We start from the raw sequence: 26,808 nt of genomic DNA, 5'->3' as shown, positions 1-26,808 counted from the left end.
TTGCTTGGCACACTAGCAGAGAAAGCCAGCCAAGAAGAACCCCAAGACCAGGCATGGATCTCCTACCACCGTGGTGCCCACAGTATGTCCCTGTATTTCTCCATGTTTCCTCTCTGTGGTGGACCAAGATGAGGGAGGGCAGAGGAGAAGAAGGAAGAACCCTCAAAAGTGGTGAAAACTCAGAAAGGGAGATTCTAGTCACGAGTACAATGTTAGTTCTTCAATTTGACTTACATAGCTTCTTAAAAAGGTATGAAGATTTAAACTAGAAGTACAAAAGGAAAAAGGAAACCCTAAAATTAAAATTAGTTATATCATTGTTATATGATATACAACAATGGAATGAATATACCCAAAAGGAATGAATATACCCAAAGGAAATTTATTTATGTAATAAACATATTAATATTTATGCATATTTGACTTGCAGTTATCAAAATTATACAGGTCATAAAAATGAGATACAGTAAAATGAGAAACTGTAACTGTTGCTCTAAATCCATAGACCCTATTTCAGTCACTCTGGCTTTATCCATGTAGTAACCTGTTAATCTACATTTACCGTGACAGTAAGCATTTCTATTCCTTCCTACTAGGTGAGTCTTTAGCTAAGGGGATAGGTATAAGAAATGAATCAAGGATCAGTACATAGAAGTGGGGCTGCTGTACTTCTGGTATAATATGAATAGGTCTGGAGAAAGATTCATATGTATGAATATAAGACAAAATATAAGAAGCATGAGAGAAAAGATACAAGTTGAGGAAGTAGAGGAAAAGAGAGAGAGATGATTAATGAAGGACTCTAAAGCATGCAGGATCCACACCCCACGACTTATATAATGATCATTTCTATGCTTTGCTGTAGTCTTAAAAAAAGAAATGATAAAATTATAAACCATGAGAAATAGTCACTCAAACAATGATATTCACCAAAAGACAATAATCACCTACTTTAGAAAAGTTTCTCAAAACTCAGGCTTCTTGTATTCTTAATAGGCTATGGGTGCGCAAAAACAAAATTATAACTCCATTGAGCAGCAAGCACAGCTTCATGAATTTCCTCTGCTAAAAATAGAAAATCTTTACACGTGACTATTGGCAATGGTGTTCCACAAATGTCAGCATCATGCTTTGTTTTTTAACTTTATCAATAATATCAATGGTACTCTACTTGATTTTAGTCACTCTAAGGAATCCAAATACACACTACAATCTCCATGGCCTAAGACCCTGAAAAGACATCAACTCTAAATAAAGAAAAAGCAGAAAGGTCAAAAGGGACATTAGGAGAACTTGTAATGGACATGAGAAAATAAATAGGTGTGTGTTTGGAATGTGTGTTAAGTTTCACCAAAATCATAGTATAATCATCTTAATACATAAAACTTTCAATCCTGTTGTTTTCCTTATGCTAACATTTTTTATTGACAGCTGGTAAGAATATCACATCTGTAGACATCCTGTAGACGTGATCTCTGAGTTACCTGATGTAATCACATCCACCTCCTTCCACCCTGAGAATACTGAAAATTGTGCAGTCTTGAATATCTTTTCCAAGTATTTAGTGAGATGATAAAAGGGAATATAATGAATAAGCTTGAGAAATGTTGTTTAAAAAGTGAAGTAAGTTTTTGTACTTTAGGATTTCTCAGAGAATTTACTGAGTTTTTATTTTAACAAAATATCAGTGGAAGGTGCCCAGCTTAGGAGATAATGGGGGTGGTCAAAAAACAAGATGCACAAACAGGTAGGAACTGGTGTTTTATGGAAACTAAAAGTCACTAATGTTGTGGCACAAGGAGAAGAAAGGGTGAGGCCGGATAGTCAGAAATCAACTATGTGGGGCTTTGTAGGAAATTCCATGGTTTTGTTGCTATTCTAAAAAAAATGGAAAGTCTTTAAAAAATTTCAAATAGAGGAGAAATAATCTGGGTGATAAAAGAGGACTCCAGAAGCATATTGGAATGGATTTAGGTGTAGAAGGAAGGAGAATTCAAGTCAAGAGGACACAGCAGTAACTGAGGGGAGGTTAAAGATCTCTGGCCTGGTGTGATGTCTATGGATAAGTAGAGACATGAATATCAGTATGCCCAAGGAGATTTGTCAACTGATCTATGTATTCATTAAAAAATTGTTTGGATCCTACTATCGAATTATCAGTTGTTTTTCAAAAGGCAAATAGTTCTCTGGTGACAATTTCATGGGCCTACTTCGAAAACACAGGGCCTATGTCATAATGCTTTTAATATGACTTACCACAAACTCCTCATGGAATCTTTTCCATCCATTGATGCCACCAACCTCAAAAGATCTCCAATATTATATGGCCCCAGTGACATGAATGCTTATTCCAACCTTGGACCTACTGTGGAAGCCTTTCCTGCTGTAAGACCCACTCCAAGCTGGAAGCCTACATTGCCTGGTATTTGACCAGAGCCTATTCTTAGGAATGAAATTTGCTATTTCCAGAACCTGGAAAAGATCCATAAGGAATTGTGCTTCCTTCTTTGCAGTAGGCCATGCAGATGCAGTAATTTATCTTTTTCTATGGAGGTTAGTTTTGACATGCCCAGGACACAAGACCCTTAAAAATTTTATGGATATGACAGCCTCTTGGGTAGTCATGGATTAATCTGGTCTCTGGAGTACATGTGTCTTACCTTGCCCTCTACTTTGGCCAATTCTTATTCAGCCTAGCCATCAATACAATGTCATCTATCAATGTAAGATCCATTTGATGTTCTGCAAGCAATTCAGACAGTCCAGGTCACTTTGTACTATATTATGACAGGGGGCAGGGAATTAACATAGCTTTGGGGAAAAATGAAAATGTCTGTTGTTGTCTGTGAATGCTGAAGTATCTAATTTTTTCTGAAAGTGATAGAAAAGAGTTCAGTTGGCAAATAAATGGTTAATGTTATGTGTTTAAGGATACTTGATCTGTTGTAGCTCTACCACATCTAGCATGTTGGCTGTCATCAGGGGTACAACTTGGTTGGGACTGAAATAGTCTCCCATCTCCAGGGTCCATCTGGTATCTTCAGAGATTACATTGGTGAATCAAATGAAGATATAACAGAGACCACCACCTCTGAATTCTTTTGAAGCCTTAAGGGTGACACTATTTCTACCAAAGCTTTGCCTGGAATCTGACATTGGTTTTGATTTACTATCTTGGCTCGATGTGAGTAAATGTAAAGGTTTCTACTTGACATTACCCATTATGATAGCATGTGACCTATAAACTAAAAATCCAACATGGGGATTGTGCCAACTTCCATGTACATCAGTTCCAATTGTATATTTGGGGACCGGAAAAATGACAAACGGTTGTTTTTGCAAAATGAAGATGTTCATTATAAATTAGACTTTGGTCAGGACTCCATTTAGTATCCCAGCCCTATGTATCCCTAATTTAAATGTGCCATGATAATGCTTCAGGTCCCTGGCTGCTACTACTGTTATCTCAGATCCAGCATCCATCAGTCCTCACAATGTCTAGGTAGTCCCCTTTTCTCAATGCACAGTTAGCTGTGTAAATGGCTATATATTCCTTTGGGGGAATTACTAAAAGAACTACTATCTTGTATACTTGCCATATTGTCATAAGATCTTTCTTTTTTGAGCGCCCAGACACATTTTTAGGTGATGGTTTCCATGGTGACCAATGCCTCATATGTAGAAAACAGACAAGGAATCCATTATAACTTTTTATTGGGGTCACAGCCTTCAGGCATTTAGTCATTCATATTTGATATTTTTCCTGCCCTTGTAGACTGTCCAAGAGAAACTAAATTTTATTAAATCCCTATAACTCTGTGGGTCAGAATTTTTTGCCTGCCAACTTTAACTTGTAGGTTGTAGCAAGATTTGTGAACCCCTTTGACTTCTGGAAGTTAATGCCTCCACTTGGGGTCTATATTGTTTCTGTGTTCAATCATCCCCTTACTATCTTTAAGCTTATTTCTGTAACCGTCTCTAAAATCAACTTGGGTGAACAACACTTTTGTGGATCAAAAGGGTTTCTTGGGATACAGAGTATTCAGAGCTACAGTTAGGAGAATGGTCATCCCACATAACTAGCCCTGGACTACACATAGCCATCACTACACTTTTTAACTGATTCTGGTGCCTCTCTACCAGACGTTTCTCATGACCTTGGTAGATGATGTGGCTTCTAGGCCTTTCCCAGTAGCATAATTATCTAATGGTCTCTGACCACATATAGTGTATACTTTGCAACATGACTTACTTCCCAAACTTTTGCATTCCATCCTTTGGCAAACATGGAAAATCCATAGTTTGCCATGGAAATTCTGGCATTTCAATTCACTAAGTGAAATTTAGCATCACATGTTCCATACATCTATGAGGTACCCTAATAATAACCAGTTCCTGGGGTCTTTGTCATGACATTAAATATGTCTCTTGAGAGAGTGCCCCCAAGTCAGAAAACTATTTCCTATTCAGTTTTACAGTTGGCATTATCTGCCCTCTCCCCTCTCATTAGAGAAGATAAGTTGCCTGCATGCAAAGAGGACTCTGGCTTTCACACCTGGCTTTGCCTTTCAATAGAGCAGCAGTGGTGTTTACTAATAGCCATCCGATCCGTTATCCTTGCAGCCACCCATTATTCAATACATTTCCAACTTCTAACACATCACGTGGGCCACTGCACACTGTTCCACAGGAATAGCCTCACAGTTCATCCCTGGTGAAGTTTTAACAGTTGGACTGCCACACTATACTTCCTGCCTTCCATCTGGCACGAGTCACAGGATCCTCACTACCAGTCAGCACACCACCCAAATCTAAACTTTATCTTACCACCTGCTTTCTTGGACCACTCCCAGTGCCAACTATGGCAAGAGGAGTTCTCCAAAAGCAGATACTGAGATGCAGTTTAAGGTGTAAAATGGTTATTAGGGATCAACCCCCAAGGAAGGAAAGGGGAAGAAACATTACTGGGCAGAGGATGAAGTCAAGCTGTAGTTCATGCTCTACAAATCCGTGGTACACCTAATGAGGAGTGCATCAGATTGTCCAGCATCAAACCAAAATGCCTGGACTCTTATGTCACTCCTGTCAGGCACTAGATGTGGGTCACCCTGGCTGTGAGATCTCTGCAGTCCTTGAAGGATCTCATAGCTGGAAGGTATGTACTGACTGCTCCCCTCAGTTGAACTGCAGGTTCTTCCTTGTAAAGGAAGTAGAGGTGGAGATGCATCTATAACCTCATTCTCTGATGTCATACTATTTACTTTGCACATATATTAAAGAAAGTGCACATGCACTAATCATTTTTGCCCTACTGTCACTTATGCCTATATTCTGAATATTATATTTGTAGACATTAAATACATCTAACCATTTTAATGGAGATTGTAATTATACATAAAACTGACACTCTTATCATAGTAGAATTAATGATATACATAAGTTATACATAAAGAAAGGGTGTTGAATGAAAGTTTGGTCCTATGTGTACTGGATCATAATAAAGGCACAGGCAAATTAAGATAGAGTTCAGCTGCCTATAGTAAAACCTGGCAAAAAATGCAAGCAGTGATACAAATAGGTAGTTAGGTTTGTCTTTTTTATGCTCCAAAGAGTTGGAAGGTAGGTATTACAGGACTGGAATTGCTACTCAAAATCCCAGTCTCCTTATGTCTTTTTTCTCCATTATTCTTAGTCTGTGCCTTTTCTTCCCATGGTTATAAGATGGTAGCTGCACTATAGGAATGATATTCTGTATCAGACACAGAGGGAGAATGGTAAATGATAAAGATGCACGGTGGCTCTTTTCCTTTTACTAGGGAAAAAAAGCCTTCCCAGCAGCCTTACTTAGGAGATTTGTGCTTACATCTCCATGTTTAGAATTATATCACATGACCACCACCACCTGCCAGGATGCCTGTAGGTGTAGTTTTCTACCTGAGCACATTGGTAACCAAAAAAAAAAGGCTCTTTTATTAATAAAGAGCAGAATGCAACCTGCAGTGTTTGCCACAGGCATGTTTAAATTTTTAAAGGGCTAACCACTGACTCTTAATACTATTAATATTGTGGAAACAAACTTTATAGAGAAATTTAGCATTTTTTTAGCATTATATATACTATTTACACACTATGTTCAGCTTATTTGATTTGTAAATTTAGACCAGTTTTAACAAGTTATTATGTCCTGAGACAATCTGACAGATAATTAACAAAATAAAAGTATATGTATATATGATACAGTCCCTCCAAATGTAAAGGCATTCTTCCAATATGAAAAGAAAGGAAATTAAATTTTTTGTCATTACTTATCATAAAAACATGTTGACCATTTAGTTCAAGTTCTGTTGAAGTATGCTTTAAAATTTCCCCTTTCTTTCATCATATAGCAATACTAGATGAATTATTTATAAAGGGAAAATTGATGAGACCACACTCCAGAATAAGTGAAACATCCTATTGGATCAGAAATAAAACAAACTCAACAACGCAGGGTTAATGCCTGAGGCCAGCTGGACAGCAAGTCCTACGGCAGAAAAGAGTGACCAGGAGGTCATTTTCTATAGTGTAATTGGTAATTTAAATGTCCCTTTTGAGATCATACTGAGCAAAGTCAGTTTCACTCTGTGAACTCAGCGCTAGAGTATGGATCTTCTGTCCATGTAAGATAGATGGAAGACAGCTGAGAGCAGTCACTGCTCGGGGCTGCACTTTCTGTTAAGCTGTCTACCTAAGGTGTCCAGGGAAGCAGACAGAGTCCCAAAGCCAGACGTTAGCCAACTTGCCTGCTAGCTTGGTTATCATTTGTGATACCCCCAATACAACTGTGGGGTTGAGCCACACCATTAGCATCTCTGTTTGCACAGCAGGGAATCCCACAGCTCACATGGGGATAACAAGGAAACCACTGTACAGATAGGGGATGCAGAGTTTCTCCATTGCCCAAGCCCCCTTAGAGTCATTCTCTAGCTTGCTTGGAATCCTTCCCTGTTTCCCTTTGTTCTATGTTTTGAAATTTATGTTTTGAAAAATACTTATTTCAAAATCTCTAATAACCTAATTATAGAAATTTACTGTTCCTTAGAGCAATCCTATTTCTTTTTAATATTCTAATATTAATATGTCACATCTGCTACATTTTTACAAATATATTTCAAGTCCCCATCACAATATACACCAACAAAATTAGCTACAGAGCATCAGGCTTTTCCTTCCACTTGATAATATAGTTTATCAAATTGACCTACCAATGAGATGCATAATTGATTCAATGTGAGAGAAGAAAGTGTTAAACTATACAGGATTTCAACATCATCTGAGTGAGCAGAGGCGGTCGATGTGTTGTAGAAGGCAAGATGGCTGACTAAGCTGAGATAGAGACTATTCTTTGACATGAATGAAGCTCTCCAATATTATCTTCTTAAGAATCCAGCCTAGAAATTCTGGAATCATCTTTTTCGGACTTTCCTGAAAAGTCCTGCATGTACTGAAAAAATATAATCACTTTCTGTGAAAGAAAATGACATGATATCCTAAACAAACACCATTTTTTCAACTAATTATTATTTAGCCCTACTTTTTTTCTGTTTGTTCAATAAACCTGAGTTAACACTGATACCTCATCTGCTACGGTCCTATGAAACAAATAGTGCCTGAAGTTCAAAGAATTATTTTTAACCATGCTAACAAATGCTCCTATGACTTTGGGACAAGAGAGTAAACAAATTTCACTTCTACACTGGCTGCCAAAATTGACTGCAGTTGAAAGTGCAGATAATTTGCTTTGCCTTCATGGCATGAGCAGTTACAACAGTCAAAAACTATGGTAATATTATCTGGTGTGTATTAGTAGAGGTTTAAGTTTTTTCTAAGAGAATTAAGATTTGAAGATATGCAAGGACACACACACACACACACACACCATACACACACACACAAACACCACACACACACACACACACACACACACACACACACTGAATGTTAAGCATTTAAGCATTTTTTTGTGGATCCAATACCTCAATCCTGTTCTTTTCAGGGGCAGAGATAGTGCCTATGAAATACTTCAACAGATGCTGTGTTTAGATCTGATCTGAGATTAAATAGATTTTACTGTCACTTATGTGACAGAATTGCAGTATGATCCATTGACAAGTTGGTATATGTGACAACTTGGGTCACAGTGAACACTAAAAAACCTTCATTTTTTTCTTAGCAAGTGCAACACTGGGCACATTTTCAGAAGCTGTAAAGTTTACTTCTGGTACTCTCCTTATCAATCTTTCTCTTTGTGTCAGATTATTTCCCCTTGCCTAATCCACGCAAAACTCTTCTATCAGTTTCTTCAACTCATAATTATTACATCATATTTTATTTCTTTATAGAAGAGTCCATAACTGTTGGCACCAAGCCTTATACATACAGTCCTTAGATGTTTTGCCTGGTGCTTGTACTCTAGAAACATACCAAAAAAAAAAAAAAAAAACACACATCAAAAGCTTATACCAATACTTAAATCTAGATTTACAACTTTTCTTAGAAGCAATTAAAAAGTTTAACTCTGTTTTTTCCACATGGCAGTGAGTGCTGAGCTGCACAGAAGCTTCCCCTCTAGAAAGGTTCGATGGGCCCCAATTCACAGAGGCTCCTCTCGCCTCCTTTGCATTTGCTTGTATTTCAGCTGTTTCCCTCACTGACCGTTAACAGCATGGCCCCGGTGGGCTTCTGAGTTTGTGACCCCTATTATATAACTTTCTCTCTCAACTGTCAACTAAGCCCAATTAACATGTTTATTGATAAAGCAATATCTCCCACTGGTACATATTAATAAGAAATACTTAAAAGCCTTCAACACTTAAACCTTTCAAAATGTTTTTTAAAAATTAGTTACATGGAACAACTTGTCTGTAGAAGTTATCTCTGGACAGTCTTTCGAGAAAACTTCTTAAATGTGGGATGCCAGCCCTAGTTTCATCATTGGCCATATGATCATCTTACGCCTGCTTTTTGAACATTTATGTCTATCCTGTAAAGATAATTAAGTTGGATGCTGAGACCTCCTTCCCACAGCTTGTTACCTCCACTTCCACCAGGATTCCTAACTATCCTTTGCTCTCCCTTAGTTTTAAAACTAAGATTTATTATTTCCTTCTGGAGGATATGTTCTACCTCCATTTTTATTTAGACAGAGCTCTGTATTCCTAAGTATTTTATGCTTACGTCTATTATAGCCATTATCATATTGAGTTATATTTTCATTTTCATAAATAATGGGGATGAATTTTAATCTGATGTGTGACAGTAGAAGTGTTTCATTTCTTTCTTTCTTTATATTTGGTCTTTAAGCCATCTGTTCTAAAGCTTCAACTTCCTGCTAGGGGCAAATCCAACTCTAGGCCTGTGAAAGAGGAACTTCCTCCTCCTTAACCTAGGAAAATTCCCCTGAGATGAAACATGCTCAAGGGCGTATCCTCATCTCAGTCAACTGTAGTCATTGCTGATACTCTCACTGAGGGAGAGTCTGCTGGTCAAGTATGCACAGAAGTGTCTTAGCTGAGGCTAGAAATCCTGAGGCCTGAAGTCCAGTCTCCACAGCATTAGCAATTCATTCAGCTTTGACTCTCTGATAGTTTAAGGGCTACTTATAGCAATTACTGAAAATACATAAACATCCTTGCTCTCATGCCTCAAGGAAATTACTCAGAATTTTCTTTCTTCGATTGGCATACTTCCATCACTTCTAAATTTTGGCATTTTTACCTTTTAGGACTTTTGAATTCCATCTCCTCTAGGAGTCTGTGTAGGGATTAAATTTTAAAGAACTGAAAATTTTTCCTCTATTCCTCAAACATTAAGTTTGTTAACACCTTCTGGTGAGAGGAAAAACAAAACAAAACAAAGCTTTTAACAACTATACTAGAGTGGAGGTATTGCAAGCAGAATGCTAAGATGGCCCCACAGTTCCTTCTCTTTGGTGTGGATTCTTGTATGATTCCCTACTCTTGAGTGTCAATGGGCCTGACCTAATCAGGTGAGATCTTTTAAAAGAAGGTCCAGAGGACAGAGACAGGGGAAATCAGATAGATTTAAAGCTGCATCAAGTGTTTTTCTTCTGACCTTAAATGACAAATTGCCATCTTGGGAGAGGGCATGTGGCAGTTAACTGTGGGAGTCTTTGGAATCTGAGAGACCCTCAACTGACAGCTATCAATAAAACAGGGACTTCCATCCTATAGCTTCACAGAAGTAAGTTCTACAATAGCCAATGAGCTTGGGAAAGGACCCTGACTCTAGATAGAACACAGCTTGGTTGACATTGATTTTAGCCTTGTGAGAATCTGATCAGAAAACCCAGTTACACTTCATCCAGACATACAACCTACAGAAATTGTAGGTCAACCTCAAAGAAATTGTGAGCCAATAAATGAGTATTCTATAAGCCGCTGATTGTGGTAATTTGATATGCATCACAGAAAAATTATATGGAGATTTCTTACAAGAGCTGGAGAAAAAAGACAATAACTATCTCGAGTTACCCTATAGTATTTATGAGTTTTTCTTAGTTAATTGTAATTTCATTGAAGACAGATATTTTGTTTTGATTGTCTTTGTAACTTCAGTATTAGCCTAATATCTGTATGATAACAAAATATACAATTGGGGAAGGATAAATTTATGTATAATATAAGCCATTAAACATTGTTATTTTAATAATTATAATTATTAAGGAGAGAAAGGAATATTTGGGGATAATTTGAGGAAATAGGGTTGAGTATAATACTTTTACCAGAGTGCATATTTTAGCAAATGTAGAAGTTTAAGCAAAACACTGAATATGTAAAAGAGCAAGTAAGATAAGTTAACGTGTTCTTAATATGACTCTGTCATCACATAGTGAGATATGGACAGTTTAGTAGTTGCAATTTTTGTTTTAGAAAGGACACCTGAGGTCTTAAGAAGACTTCTGTCCTAGAAATATTTATAAATAACACATAAAATGGAGTCACTTTAACCTTTAACAGTAGGAAGGAGCACATGCAGATGCACACAACATATAAAATGAATTAACTGAAAACTAGTGTCCCTGAAAATCCTGTATCTGAAGTAAAATATGTGTGAACACGAAGGCACAGGAGGCCTTTCAATCTAAGGTAATGCAGCAACAAAATCTAATACAATCTGAGACTTCATACAGAGAACAATCATATCAGGGAGTTGGAAAGTAATAGTTCCTCTTTACTAAGTTCTGGTAAGAGTATTGGGAATACATTTCACATTCAATCCTGGGGATCTGTGGACTGAAAAAAGAAAAAAAGAAATTTATCAGCTAGAAATAGGTGAGAGAAGTTGTACTAAAGGTTGGGGTGTTAAAAGGATTGAGGCATTTGGGGAAAATAAGAAAATAACTTATAACATCTAATTGACCTATTATCATCTAGGGGAGGTGAAATTTTCTTCAGTTACATGGAGAGTGTAGTCACAGAAGACACTGAAGGAATTACCAGTGCAGTCCTTCCCAGAAGTTACTTTGAAAACAGTTTCTTTAGAAATGTGAATGAACTCTGGAAAGCAACTCAACCATAAAATTTTTCTCCCTCGTGATCTTTCCTATCACTTCCCACTCTTCATCTTGTTATTTAAAAATTTTATTCTGTCCAGGGCTTTATCCTTTCTTTTGGTTAGAAACTGTAGGCTACTTTAAGTTTCGTTGTTGGTTATTATTATTATTAACAACAAAGGTTATAATGATAATCTTTCAGATTCCAGGGAAGTTGAAGATGCATACAGTCTTAATCAGAACGATGAATTGTTCTGCAAGGAAAATATAAAAAATGTTGGTGAGGTCACAGTGCTATACATTTTCTTGCACTTTAGGGAAATCTAAGATGTGTAAGTACACTTTAAAAATGGCAGGATGTAGTTCCTTATTACTTACGTATTTCAGAATCCTGAAATGAATGTGCTAAGTCATCGTGGAATTTGAATGCTCTTTGGCTTCACTGTCACCACAAGTATTCGACAGCAGTGTTGTCCAATAGTTAGATTTCTTTCTTTTCTGTCTTTAATATTAAAACAAACAAACAAACAAAAATAACCTTTTATTGGAATAACTCACATAGGGAATATATGTTTATCAGGGTATTTTGTAAAATGTTTAAAAATTTCAATTATTTTCCTCACGCTGTTTACACTTAACACTTGGTTTACTTGTTTTGTTTTCTACCCTTAATGATTCTTGAGTATGGCCCTTCTGAAAGAAGTTGGCCTACTTGGCGGGGACTAGCCCTACCGAGGGTCTTTCAGGTTTCCATCCAGTGGATTTCTTGCGTTCCAGTCCGCTGATGGAGTAGTGTCTACTGATGCCCATATCCTACATGGCTCCTTCCTCTTCCTCACCACTTCCTTTCAGAGCTTTTTGAAAGACGAAACTATTCAAAGCTGTTACCTCCTTCCTCTGGGAGTTAGGAGTTGTTACTATTGTGTCGGGAGTGACTGGTGTGAGAAAAGTGTATGGAATCAGTCTCTCAAGAGGGGATGGATTTGCCTGCCGTATGATGGCTAAGTGGTAACCCTCAAGTCCTCTTACTGAGCAATTGTGTTTCTGCCCAATAAGCAGGTAAAGGCTTTTTAAACTGCATTTTCTTTAAGGTTAATTCACTTTTATCAAAAGGAGTTCAACAGTATACCTTAAGACCATTACACATTACATAATTACACTACTTATACTGGTTGTAAGAAATGATTGAGAGGGCTGCAGTTGGGATGAGTGAAGGCAGTTAGTATTTTATGAATTATGTCTTAGTAAATCCTTCTAATGATATCACAGAGCTGTTTCAACCAATAGGAATCATACACATAAGAATGCTTTACTTTTTTTCAAAACTGGTAATAGCTGTACAATGTCAAATCTCCTTTGCTGGTAGCAAATGAGCTCCCTTAATAAAATTTCAGTTTCATTCCATTTTTTAAAGGTAACTTGGATCTGGAATTTAGTATAGCCAATTTGATCTCAATCTGATATTCAACTTTTTAATCATCCCTCCAACTATAGCAATGGTGAGACCTGAAACCCTGGACTGAAGGTGTGGAGCTTCTTATCCTTTTTCAATTCCTTCCTTCTTTCCAGGGCTTGCTTCTTACCTATTGGTGAGCAAAAGGAAAAAGGAAATAAAGATTCCTGATACCACCATCCTTGATGAGTAGGTTATCTTCATATTAACAAGAAACACTGGTTATTTTGCGAGTAATTTCAAAGCTGTAGAAGCAGGGTCACTGCGTCCTCATAGTGGTCCCAAGGGTGACATAGTTCCTGTCTCACCCTATGGGCTGGCATGGTGTGTGAGGGTCCTAGCAGACCTTGCTGGTGAACATCTCCATAGGCCCTTGCAGTTCCTTTAGAGATGTGACTTCATCATCAGACTGTTTTCTACATGGTGACATCACACCATATTCCTCAGATGGACTAGATTCCCACCAATTCTGTAGTCCCTGATCTTGGTCACCTTCCAAGTTTCCATCTCAGAGGAAAGTAGGCAAAGGCAGAATACATTTGCCTTACCTCTGTGAGACAAGCAAATTGGAGCTGGAATTTGTCCTCCCTGTACCACATCATAGCACATATTATTTTGTCTACAGTATTGTTTTCCTACCCTAGGAGAGATGAACCCATGCTGCAGGTAAACATACATCCAACTAGAGTGAAGTATACTGATACTAGCTTTTGAAAGATAATCACAAATTTCAGAAGATTTTTGTACAATTCTTCCTTAGGTTTTGAAGGGAATACCAGTTGAATACCATCTCTAATTTCCTTAGAGAAGTAAGAAAATAAGGCAGCCTTCTTTCACAAACATTATACCTTCCCCAGAGCCAATCACACCTCTTAAGAGTTAGAAATCCTTACTAAATGGAATGACTATACCAAGAGATCTACTAAGCATATCAAAACCGTGCAACTTCCTCCACAGCAAATTTATATGCACAGCAAGATGTCTGAATCATTGAGTTGGCATGCATTCATAATTATCTACTCCAAAGCATTTGTAACCCTACACAAATTTTTATCATTTAAAAACAATATCGGTGAAAAAGATAGATAATACTAGAGGTACTGGATTTTTAAAATCACTTTTTGGTCAAAATACATTTATCATAAAAACATGAATTATAAGAAAAATATCCAACTATAGAAGAATATTACTGACTTTTTAATGTAATCATTTCTTATATTTCTGATTTCTTAATGATATTTCTGCTGCTGATTTTAGTCCCTTAATAGACAAGTTTCTATAAAAGTTACATTTTTAAAAAACTTAGATTAGATAAAACTCTCCAATAGCTTCCATCAGTCTAGAATAAAGTTCAAACACTGATATTTTGGTTAATATGTCACTGTATAATCTTGGCTGGGGTATGTTTTAGACCTTATCCTGCTCTGGCTTCCCTATTATTTTTCTCCTGTAGCCACACAGGCTTTCTTCCTGTCCCTGGAATATATTAGCTGATTCATTCCTTTACATTTTTGCCCTTCTTGTTTCTCCTTCCTAGAGTATTTTAACCTTAAAAGTCTTTCATGGCATACTCTCTCTTCTTTCAACTGGTACTGCAACATGAATTGTGTCTTCCCTACTCTGCCCCATTCATGCCAAAACTTTAATCACCAATGTGCTGCATTGGAGATGGGTCTCTAGGAGGTGATTGAGGTTCAATGAGGTCATAAGGATGGGACTTTAATCCCATAGGATTTGTGGTCTTATAATAAGAGGAAGAGAAAAAGGTATGTTTCTCTCTCTTCATGAGCACCCACCAAGGAAAGGCCAGTGATCACACAGTGAGATGGCAGCTGCCAAGACGAGAGAAGAGGCCTCAGAGTGAATCTTACCTTGCTGGCACCTTGATTTTGGACTTCCCAGACTCCAGAACTGTGGCAAATGAGTGTCTGTTTTTTTAAGCTACCTAGCCTATAGTATTCTGTTAAGACAACCTAAGTTGACTAAGAAAGATGGTGACTCAAATGCCACCTTCTTAGAGAGAGCATTCTTGGGTATTCATAGTCCGCATGATTAATATCAAGTATGTTTCATGACTTGATCTTTATTCTTGGCTTTGATTTCATTCTCTTTCCTCTCTTATCTCATTTCATTGTATTGTCCCAATGCTTGATACCACTTCCCTTTCTTTTTCTTTAGATTCTGACTTTAGGCTATGACTGGACTCTTCTCACTAAGCTGACTCAACTAGCCCATCTGTGATAATTTAGAGGGTCTGATCCAGTACAGCTCTTGGGGACACTCACAGGAACAGAGTAGTTCTTAACAGGTGCTCCTGCCACATCATAAGCAGGACTCAGATAACTTAGGAAGAAGCTTTTATATTTTGCTCAGAAATTGTCATGATTGCCATCACAGTAATACCCCATACCCCACCAAAAAAAAAAAAAAGTGGTTGTTTGGGACTAGTCCCTTATAAATTCTTAAAAATCTGCCAATATATTGGTTGGACTTAAAATTAAACTACTATGCCAATAAAGTTATCTATGTTATTTTGTTCTTTGTCCTCTCACTGCAACAACACATACAAAATGAGTAGGATAAAATATGAACAAAAATTAAAATATCACAAGAAGTTAAAAATGCAATGTGTAATCCATCCTATTTAACTAATTATTCTCCAATTTTCAACCATAGTTTTGTTGCCTAAAATAAGAGTAAATCTAAAACTTTATTTCCAAACTTCACAATTAATTTGTGAACCTCCTTCCCCATCACTTTTCCCCCACCCACCCCTTCCTTAACCTTAATTTATTTCTAGCAATGTGTGGTGGTATGTTGCTCTTAAAACTAAGTTTATGCTCTCAATTTTTAATGTGGAGTTAAATAAATAAATGTTTTTTCCTGAGATGGTAGTAGAACTCTCTGTGTGTCACATGGGAAATCGGTGTGATGCAGTGGTAACCTACAAGAACACAAATGAGCATTACATTCTAGAGTGTAGGGAAGGCATCAGTGTTTTTTTTTTTTTAACTGCTTAAAGAATTTTATTTGTGAGTAAAACGTGTTACTGTGAAGAAAAGATACAGGACCTGTCCTCCCAAGCCTCTGTCCATATATGCGACTACACTTATGTTGTAGTACAAAGAGTTAAAATGAACTACAAAAGTGAAATTAAAGTCGCTGCCTGTGCGGGGTAAAAGGAAGTATGGACAGGAAGATCCCATGGTTAACTGAAGTACAGGGCAATGGTAAAATTTCCTCACCTCCAATATCACAAAACTGTCCATCCACCTCGGCAACAAAGCAACAGGCAGGAGAAAAGCAGTGGACAGGGCCATGCAGCCAGCCTCAGGTCCTGCTCTGTTTCAGGTTTGTGGGACCTCAGTCCATCTGGCACCATGTTCCACCCTGGGGAAGTAGTCAGGCTGGCACCGGGCAGCTTCTGGACTGGGTCACCCTCGAGGAGCCCTTGGGCCACCTGCTAGTTCTCATTACATAGCTTCCTGCTATTTCCCAGGGATCTGAGTTAAGTGACAGTTCACACCAGCATCAAACAGACCAAATTTATATAATAAATCACATAGATAATTGAATAAATTTAGAACAAACATCAATTAGCAAGAGAAGAAATTTAGCAAGTTAACATATTAGAATTGGATACGAGTTAGGTAGAGGCAACAATTTGTAGGCAAACACACATTTAAATTATTGGATAATCTTACAGAATTTGTTGAGGTGTACAGTAATGAAAAAGGTATCTAATAACACAATACACATATTCTTTTGTTACCTGCTTTTGTATGTTTAACAAACAAAAATCATAAGCCATCTCTACCATTAAATGTAGACTTACATGATGTTTTAAATAAGTTCCTAGAATTATGTTGAGATATGCAACATTATTTTAGTAACCCCATGTTATTGGACAGTTAGCTGTCAATGGCTTTTTATTATTGTGGAGCAATGCAAAGTAGAAATTGTTAAATTATTTACTCTGAGTCAATTTCCTGATGTGTAATACCTGCATAAAATTATATATATCTTCTTGAGACTCAAAAACAATATTTGAAATTGTATTTTGTGCCAATTTATAATGGTAATGTTATCACCCGCATAGTTCTAGGGGAATGACTTATCACAAAGTATACATTCATGGAAACTACTTTGAATAGGTTATCCTGCAATTCCAAAGGGGTAATGTACTTACTTTAATACTTTATTTCACAAATAATACTGTGAACTTAACCATTAATTACTTTAGAATAATGATTACTTTTGAACTATTTATACAAATTAGTATATTCTGGGGACTCTCTTTCCTAAGTGAAATCACTGGGTTCCAAATCTCTTTTTTTCTCATAAAATGTAATCTAAAAAATATCTTGATTTTCTTTCTCTTCCTCTTGCCTTCTTTTCTCTTCCCTTTCTGTTCTTTCCTTACATTCTTATATAATTAGTCCTAAAAGCATTAATAGGAGCAAAGCAAGAGAGATGTCCATAGTCCTGCGGTCAAAAGACATAGTGGTCTAGAGCAGGTTGTAAAAGCTCACACAGGGATTGGGTGTCCACACAGAGGAGAGGGCAGCCTCTGTAGGAAAAGTAGGATGAAGAAGATGGCCTGGCTTGGAGAGTCAAAACCAGGCACAGTAAGGAAGGCTTACGTGTGAGGAGATGGACAGTTTTGTGATATTGGAGGACATGAAGGATGTGCAGGGGCCTCTGTATGGAGTCACTGACCCAGTATAAGGTGTTACAACCTGACTAGTGAGGCAGGGCCCACCCTTGGACTGTCAGATTATGGACTGTAATAGGGAGGGTAGATTTGCAGGGTGGAGTGGGTATTTTCAAACTAGAAAAATGACTCAGTTCAAATGGGATGAGAAAGTCAGTCATCAATTTGTGAGGTCAATTGAGACTACGAGTGCAGAGGGCATTCCCACAAAGGGTATTCAGTGTGAGGTCAGAACCCAAGAAAAGCGGAAAGAGTGTCTAAATTATGCGTGGTCTAGCACAGGATGTACAGCCCACACAGGCTAAGGAGAGTAACTACTGGGGGAGGAGATAATGAACACGGGACATTGTTACATATAAGGGAATTAAACAAGCAGTTAAATGTAGTAAGGATAATTAATACCAGATTTCCTACTGCTGAAGAAAGAACTTCTAGTTACAGACAGGCAAAAAATTGAAAGAAATTATGCTGTTAGTTATATATTGGTGTATGTTGGACTATGCATATATATATGTATATATGTGTGCATATACATAAAATCATACATCTGTTTAGTCAGAGAGTTTGGGAATAATCATACCTTAATAGTAATGAGCCCAGTGATGTCATTGGAAAGGATACCAGGGTTTCTCATAGAAATGTCCAATTTCAAAGTTGGACCACGGAAATGACAAGACAAGACGATGAGCCTGAAACATCTTGTCACAGCCCAAAACAAGAAGGTGCTTAAAGAATGAAGAAGACGTGTCCTAATAACACAAAAGCCAGTTTTACTGGGTTCCTTCTGGCCAAGTTGGGATAGTTAGATAATCAAAATAATAGTAATACCTAAGACAGCCTCTTCAGTAAATAGTAAAAGAAGAAACTGGGTCACTTTTTATACCATACACACATATAAACTTGAAATGAATTTAAGACCTAAGTATAAGGCCTGAGACAATAAAACTCATAAAAGACAACATAGGGAGTAAGCTCTTGAAGTTCAGCATTAGTAAATTTTTTCTGTATATGTCTCCCCTGACAAGGGAAATGAAAGCCAAAATAAACAGATGGGACTATATCAAACTAAACAGCGTCTGTATAGCAAAGGAAACCATCAACAAAATGAAAAAACAACCTACTGGGTAAGAGAAGATATTTGCAAATGGTATATCTAATAAGGGGTTAATAACCTAAATATATAAGGAACTCATACAACTGAACACACACACACAGAAAAAATCCAATTAAAAAATGGATGTGAATAGATATTTTTCCAAAGAAGACATATAGATGGCTGACAGACACATGAAATGATGCTCAGCATCACTAATAATCAGGGAAATACAAACCAAAACCACAATAATATATCACATCACACCAGTAGGTATGGCTAGTATCAAAAAGACAAGAAATAGAAAGTATGGATGACGATGTGGAGAAAGGGAACCCTCCTAGACTCTTGTAGGAATGTGAATTGGTATAGCCACTAGGAAAGCAGTATGGAGTTTTCTCAAAAGAAAAAAAACAAACCTAAAAACAGAAATACCATATAACACACTAATTTTCCTTCTGGAAATTTACCCGATAAAAGCAAAGTCACTAATTTGAAAAGATATATGAACTCCTCTGTTTATTACAGCATCATTTACAATAGCCAAGATACAGAAGCAACCTAAGTGTCCATCACTAGGTGAATGGATAAAAATTTCATCCATATATACAAAGGAACATTACTCTGCCATAAGAAAGAATGAAATCTTGCCATTTTTGACTACATGAGTGGACCTAGACAGTATTATGTTAAATTAAATAAGTCAAAGACAAATACTTTATGATTTCCACATAAATGTGGAATCCAAAAAAAAAAAATGAACACGTGAACAAAACAGATAGAATCATAAACATGAACAGACTGGTGGTAGCCATAAAGGAGAGGGTGAAGTGAGTAACATAGGTGGAGAAGATGAAGAAACACAAAAGGCAAGCCATGAAAAGAATGTACCATTCCTCCCGTGGTATTTCTGAAAAACATGCCTAATCTAAATCTCATGAGGAAATGTTAGATAAACCCAAATACAGGGACCCCCAATGAAATAAGTGGCCTGTAACCTTCAGAAATGCCAAGGTCATGAAAATACAGAGAAGACTTACTGTTCTATACTGAAGGAGACTAGAAGATAAGACATTTAACTGCAGTGGATGATACTGAATGCAAACTATTACTGTAAATGGCATTATCTAAATGTAGAATTGTTAGTTAAGCCCATATCTATAGAATTTTTATTTCTGTCTTTATCATAACTATTTTGGAAATATTTTTATAAATAAAAATTTGTCAGTTTTCTTTCTTCAATTAATTACTCTTAAACAATTTTACTAGGTGGTTGATGACACATGAGTTGCTGCTGAGATAAGTATTTCTAGGTTGAATCCATGAAGAGTAAACGAAACTCTTAGTGGTCATATATAGCACCTGTAAATAACATGAAAAATCAGATAATATGGTTCAGTTGTAGGCTTCATAAAGTTCCTGTATTTTTAAAAGAAACAGGGGTCAATTCTGGGGACAATATGCCTTCATACAATGCATCCTTATTTTTTTCTTTTCCTTTCTTCCTATTTTTATTAAATTTTTTGCTTCATTCCCTGCTTTCTTCATTCAACACAGTCATTTCTAGATCTTTTATTCTGTTTTTGTTTTCTGAGCCTTCCTATTTCTGTTTTTTTTTTTCCTGTTATTCACTATTGTACTATAAAGATGGATTCAGGTCAGATATTCATGTCTTTTTCAAAGTTACCTTCCTTAATGATATTGAAAGATTTTGTGGGACCATGTGATTTAAAAATTATTAAAGAACCTAAGAAAATTAGCATCAATTCTAAGGCCAACTGTAAGATTTTTATACCTGTTTTTATGCTGATAAAATTGCCTGTAGTTTTCAATCCAATGATATAATCAAGACCACTTGTCCTGATAACTAGGCTGCATGATGTAACAGTAGGAGAGAAAAGTCACATGAAATAATGAAAATATACATCAGCCCTCATCTTCAGTGAAATAGAAAACTCCAGTCATCTTGCTCTTCCCTAGAACACATTGATATTAGAGTTTTAAACCCTGTATTAGAAATTCAGTCTTGAGAAATTCTTCTTAAAGCTTTGAAAGTCTGTGAGGATTTTTGTAAACATCTTCATTTTAGGAAATTTGGCATAGTGTTAAATTACCAGAAGGAGATCATGTATTAATCAAATTTGGAATTGCTACCATTACAAATAAATGATTGTAGGCAAATTGAGGATTTAATTACTTCTTTCAGACTCAACATTCTGTTTGCTTTCTCTTTTGAAATAGTCCCCAAATGAAGACAGCACAATAACATCTTGAAGGAAGTACTGATAAACCTCATTTAATTTGGTTCTATCCCTTTTAAGATTCTACTATTAAAAAGGAATGGCATGTTGATAGGAAAGCAGTCCAGCATTATGACAGATTCAATCTCCCAAAACGACCAACTTTCAGTTTGGCTCCAGTGAAAGATTATTGCCTCAGATGATATTTATTTTGCTGGCTCTCATACAGTTTAAACTCCATAGTCAAGTCAAAATGTTAAAAGAATAATATGGTCAGATAACTCTAAGAAATTTTATTAATTTGTTAATGGTATTGAAAGCTTACCAAAGGTTTTTGTTTCCTAAAGCTGCTGCTTTGAACAAATCAGAGGGGATTTCTTTTTAACTGCTGAAAAGAAGCAGGGCTTTCTCTGGGTTGCTGTGTGTGAAATGATGAATGTGGAGTCTTGGATTGTCTTATGGAAGCTTGTCCGATTATGTCAGTTGTGATTTTTTTCAGATACAAACATACAGCAGTACAAATATGTGTGAACAGGAAGTGTAAGTGAACCAATTGAGGTAAACTGTGTTTCTGACTGTGATTAACATATACCTAACCTTAGCTGTCATTAAAAGGTTGAGATGTTCCACCAAGTTGTTGTTCATGAAAAATTCATGTAATGAATCCTAGGATTAAGTATAGAGGTAAATAGTAAATGCATTACAGCTGGTAACAAAATAGCAATAGTGATAAAGAATAGATATTGTCGTGAATATCTGTAAATAATACATAATGAAAACATCCCTTGTCCACTTATTCCATGTTTTCACTGACTGTTAGCCAGCCCTGCATCTTTAGCAAAGAGATCTGCTGTGGCCATGAGGCCTTAGGTACTGAGAGTAGATGGGCTTAAGTCCTGAAAACCCATGGTCTTACTTATATCTATCAGTTCTTTTGGTATAGATATTTCTATTTAGAATTCACCACTTGTGAAAATTAGATGATAAAGGTAGTTTATATTTGGTTCACTCTAGTTTCTCTTTATGGGTCATTTTCTTCTCTTTCAATGCCCCAAAGCCTTCTCTGGTCATTCATTCAGTACACAAAAATTTGCCGAGTATTTATTATTAGCCAGACACTCAGCCAAGTGCTAATTACACTTTGGATGAAGAACATTTTTAAAAGGTAAATTTACTGTCTTTTCAGGAGGGGGTAGCTGGACCTCATACTTATTAATTCTTACCTACAATGTTTACATCCACTTAGGATGAAGGGGCTATTTTGCTACTAATTTCTAACAATATAATTTATGGTTGTGAAGACTTTAATGTAACATCTTTATATCTCTTGATGGAAGTTTACGAGATTTATAGTTTAATTTCCATATCAAATGCTATGTGGTATGTATGTGTTTTTTGTATACATAAATATAAGCATTACAGAGGACATATATCATCTAAAGAGTATTAATTTGAGGGGGGGCAGAATTTTTAAAAAATGCTTCAGTGAATTTCCTAAAGATTATTTTTTAAACACAGACCTCCACTATAAGTATTTTTATTTAAGAAATATAGAGCTTTTCTTTTTCCAAAAATACGTACAAGGCAACATTCCCTGTAAAAATTTTTCTGAGATTCTCTAACTGCGAGGCTTTTGAAATTCTATTTGGATTTTATTTATTGTAGATAATCTCTTCTGTGACTCTTTTTGTATATCTGTCTCAGAATTGACAGTTATCCCATAAAAATATTTTTCCTTATTTTTTTGGTAGAAATTATTTATTTGGTAGAAAAATTATTTATTTGGTAGAAAAGCAGGTGATATATATTTAAAAACAAAATAAATCATGATACTTTATATACTCTCAGACACATAGTTTACAGTGTGTACATTGGATACATTGTGCCATTGGATACAGCACTTTACAATACTTTCATGTAGTTTCACAAAAGTAAAGTGCCAATAGATATTTTTTCCTTCTTTCATGGAGGGAGGATTATTTTTCAGGGAATAATCAGATTCTCTGATTAAAGGAGAAGCTAAAACTTCATAATAAAGCTCCAACTGAAAAACGTTAGATGTAAATAAAGAAAAAATAAAATAAAGAAGGAAAATAAATAATGCAGAAATAAAGAAAGAAGGACAATAAAATCCTGAAGGACCATGCCATTTTCAAAGTGCCTTAGTCATGAGTTTTGCTATTTCTGTGAAGCGCTTTTTTTTTTTGATTATTCGTTTGATATTTTTACTCCCTTATTATTATTAATATTTTTTTAAATAAAATGGTGAAGTGATAGGTATATGAAAGATAAAGGTAGAAAACATAGTTTAGTGCTGTAAGACGGCAAATGTAGATGATCAGGTGTGTGCCTATAGACTAAGTATTAATCCACACCAGACAAGGGCAACAAAACATCCACAGTTGCAGAAGATTTCTCTCAAAACAGGGGGGGTGAGGTTCTAAGCCTCACCTCTGTTGATCCCCAATTTCTCACCTGATGGCCCCCCTGCAGCTGTGCCTGTCTTAGGTTGTTCCTCCCTTGAGGAATCTTACCTGTCTCAGGCTAACCAGTCATCTTCCAGGGCCATAAAGGGAAATGTAAAGTTGGTAAGTGAGAGAGAAACAATATTCTTTGAAAATGTTAGCTTTTTACTTTTTTTTCAGATTTATGCCCTATGGCTTCTATGCCCAGCATTTATTTGAGGTATCTTTACCACTTGGAAGAATTATGATACTCGGTAATTTTCGATATGAGGCACGAATTCTACTAAGGGGTTGTAATTAGGAAGGAAGAAGAAAAGCTATAGAAGTAGCAGATGGAAGAAAACATGGGAAGATTGATTATTTCTTTGACATATCTTCTTGTAGAGTAACTTAAGCATGTATAGGTTTTAAACTACTAATTAAATTATGTACACACATCAACATAATGGGAATAGAGCTACATAACAAAAGCAGAACTACAATTACCAGCCATCTCCAGTGAAACCAAGAAAACCAGTTAGGTACCCTAGGCATTTGTGAAAACTTATCAATGATATGATGGATATTGTCTAACTGAATTTGAATAGTTTTAAAATATAAGACAAATTAAAACAACACATTCCTGGGAACTGTTCACATCCCATATGTTCTTTTAACAGTAGATAGTCTATAGTCGCATGATTTTGGAGCGCTGCAACTTGCATTTCTCCTAATTCTTGGTTGAGTTCCAACAGTATAGATCCAGTCAAATTTGTTGTTTTACTGTATGCACAGGCCAGCTTAGATATTTCCTTCTTCATTCCAATGGCAAGTCCACGAACCAGTGGGATGAATGCAGCTACAACTGCAACAGCGCCAGGATATTTGTTGAAGTTTTTTGATGATCATCTTCTGGAATGACTCTTCCAGAGGATGGTGATGTTGGAAGTTCTTCTTCATATCGTATCTTAATTCGTTTTCTAGGTAGCCAAATTAGGCTTTGATCCTCTGTATAAACTCAAAGAAACCCTTTGCCCACACTTTGATATGACCTTTACGCCATTGTGAAGAACCTATTGGAGATCACCACACAGGAACTGTTTTTTTTTTTAAGAGAAAGGAATATTAGAAAAATGTACTTCCTTAGCTGATCATCTGACACCCTTTAAAAGATCAAAATTAAGGATATGTAAAGCATGCATTAATTGTTGAATTTCAGTTAGTTTTATCCTATCAGGGAGTAATCCCCCTTTTCTTTCTCTTTTTTTCTGTTATTATTAATCTACAATTACATGAAGAATATTATATTTACTAGGCTCTCCCCTATACCAAGTCCCCCCCACAAACCCCATTACAGTCAGTGTCCATCAGCATAGCAAAATCTTGTAGAATCACTACTTGTCTTCTCTGTGTTGCACAGCCCCACTTTCTCCCACCCCCAACATTATGTATGCTAAACATAACATCCCCTTTCTGCTTACCCCCTTTATCCCTCCCTACACACACATCCTTCCCAGCCCCTGTCCCTTTGGTGCCTGTTAGTCCATTCTTGGGTTCTGTGATTCTCCTGCTGTTTTGTTCCTTCAGTTTTTCCTTTGTTCTTATACTCCACAGATGAGTGAAATCATTTGGTATTTCTCTTTCTCCGCTTGGCTTATTTCACTGAGAATAATACCCTCCAGCTTCATCCATGTTGCTGCAAATGGTAGGTTTTGCCCTTTTCTTATGGCTGAGTAGTATTCCATTGTGTATATGTACCACATCTTCTTTATCCATTCAACTATCGATGGACATTCAGGTTGCTTCCAATTCTTGACTATTGTAAACAGTGCTGCGATAAACATAGGGGTGCATCTGTCTTTCTCAAACTTGATTGCTGCATTCTTAGGGTAAATTCCTAGGAGTGGAACTCCTGGATCAAATGGTAAGTGTGCTTTGAGCATTTTGATGTACCTCCATACTGCTTTCCACAATGGTTGAACTAATTTACAATCCCATCAGCAGTGTAGGAGGGTTCCCCTTTCTCCACAGCCTCACCAACATTTGTTGTTGTTTGTGTTTTGGATGGCAGCCATCCTTACTGGTGTGAGATGATATCTCATTGTGGTTTTAATTTGCATTTCTCTGATAATTAGCGATGTGGAGCATCTTCTCATGTGTCTGTTGGCCATCTGAATTTATTTTTTGGACAACTGACTGTTCAGTTCCTCTGCCTATTTTTTAATTGGATTATTTGTTTTTTGTTTGTTGAGGTGGGTAAGTTCTTGATATATTTTGGATATCAAGCCTTTATAAGAACTGTCATTTACAAATATATTCTCCCATACTGTAGGGTTCCTTTTTGTTCTATTTGATGGTGTCTTTTGCTGTACAGAAGCTTTTCAGGTTAATATAGTCTCACTTGTTCATTTTTGCTGTTGTTTTCCTTGCCCAGGGAGATATGTTCAAGAAGAGGTCACTCATGTTTATGTCTAAGAGGTTTTTGCCTATGTTTTTTTCCAAGAGTTTAATGGTTTCATGACTTACATTCAGGTCTTTGATCCATTTTGAGTTTACTTTTGTATATGGGGTTAGACAATGGTCCAGTTTCATTCTCCTACATGTAGCTTTCCAGTTTTGCCAGCACCATCTGTTGAAGAGACTGTCATTTTGCCATTGTATGTCCATGGCTCCTTTATCAAATATTAATTGACCATATATGTTTGGGTTAATTTCTGGAGTCTCTAATCTGTTCCACTGGTCTGTGGCTCTGTTCTTGTGCCAATACCAAATTGTTTGATTACTATGGCTTTGTAGTAGAACTTGAAGTTGGGAGTGAGATCCCACCCACTTTGTTGTACTTTTTCAGGATTGCCTTGGATATTTGGGGTCTTTCGTGTTTCCATATGAATTTTTGAACTATTTGTTCCAGTTTGTTGAAGAATGTTGCTGGTAATTTGATATGGATTGCATCAAATCTGTATATTGCTTTGGGCAGAGTGTCCATTTTGACAATATTAATTCTTCCTAGCCAAGAGCATGGGATGAGTTTCCATTTGTTAGTGTCCCCTTTAATTTCTCTTAAGAGTGTCTTATAGTATTCAGGGTATAGGTCTTTCACTTCTTTGGTTAGGTTTATTCCTAGCTATTTTATTCTTTTTGATGAAATTGTGAATGGAGTTGTTTTCCTGATTTCTCTTTCTATTGGCTCATTGTTAGTGTATAGGAAAGCCACAGATTTCTGTGTGTTAATTTTATATCCTGTAACTTTACTGTATTCCGATATCAGTTCTAGTAGTTTTGGGGTGGAGTCTTTAGGGTTCTTTATGTA

This window comes from Manis javanica, chromosome 3 (assembly GCF_040802235.1).
Source record: "Manis javanica isolate MJ-LG chromosome 3, MJ_LKY, whole genome shotgun sequence".
NCBI lineage: Eukaryota > Metazoa > Chordata > Mammalia > Pholidota > Manidae > Manis > Manis javanica.
The sequence above is the reverse complement of the archived record's forward strand: the minus strand, read 5'-3'. Positions refer to the sequence as shown.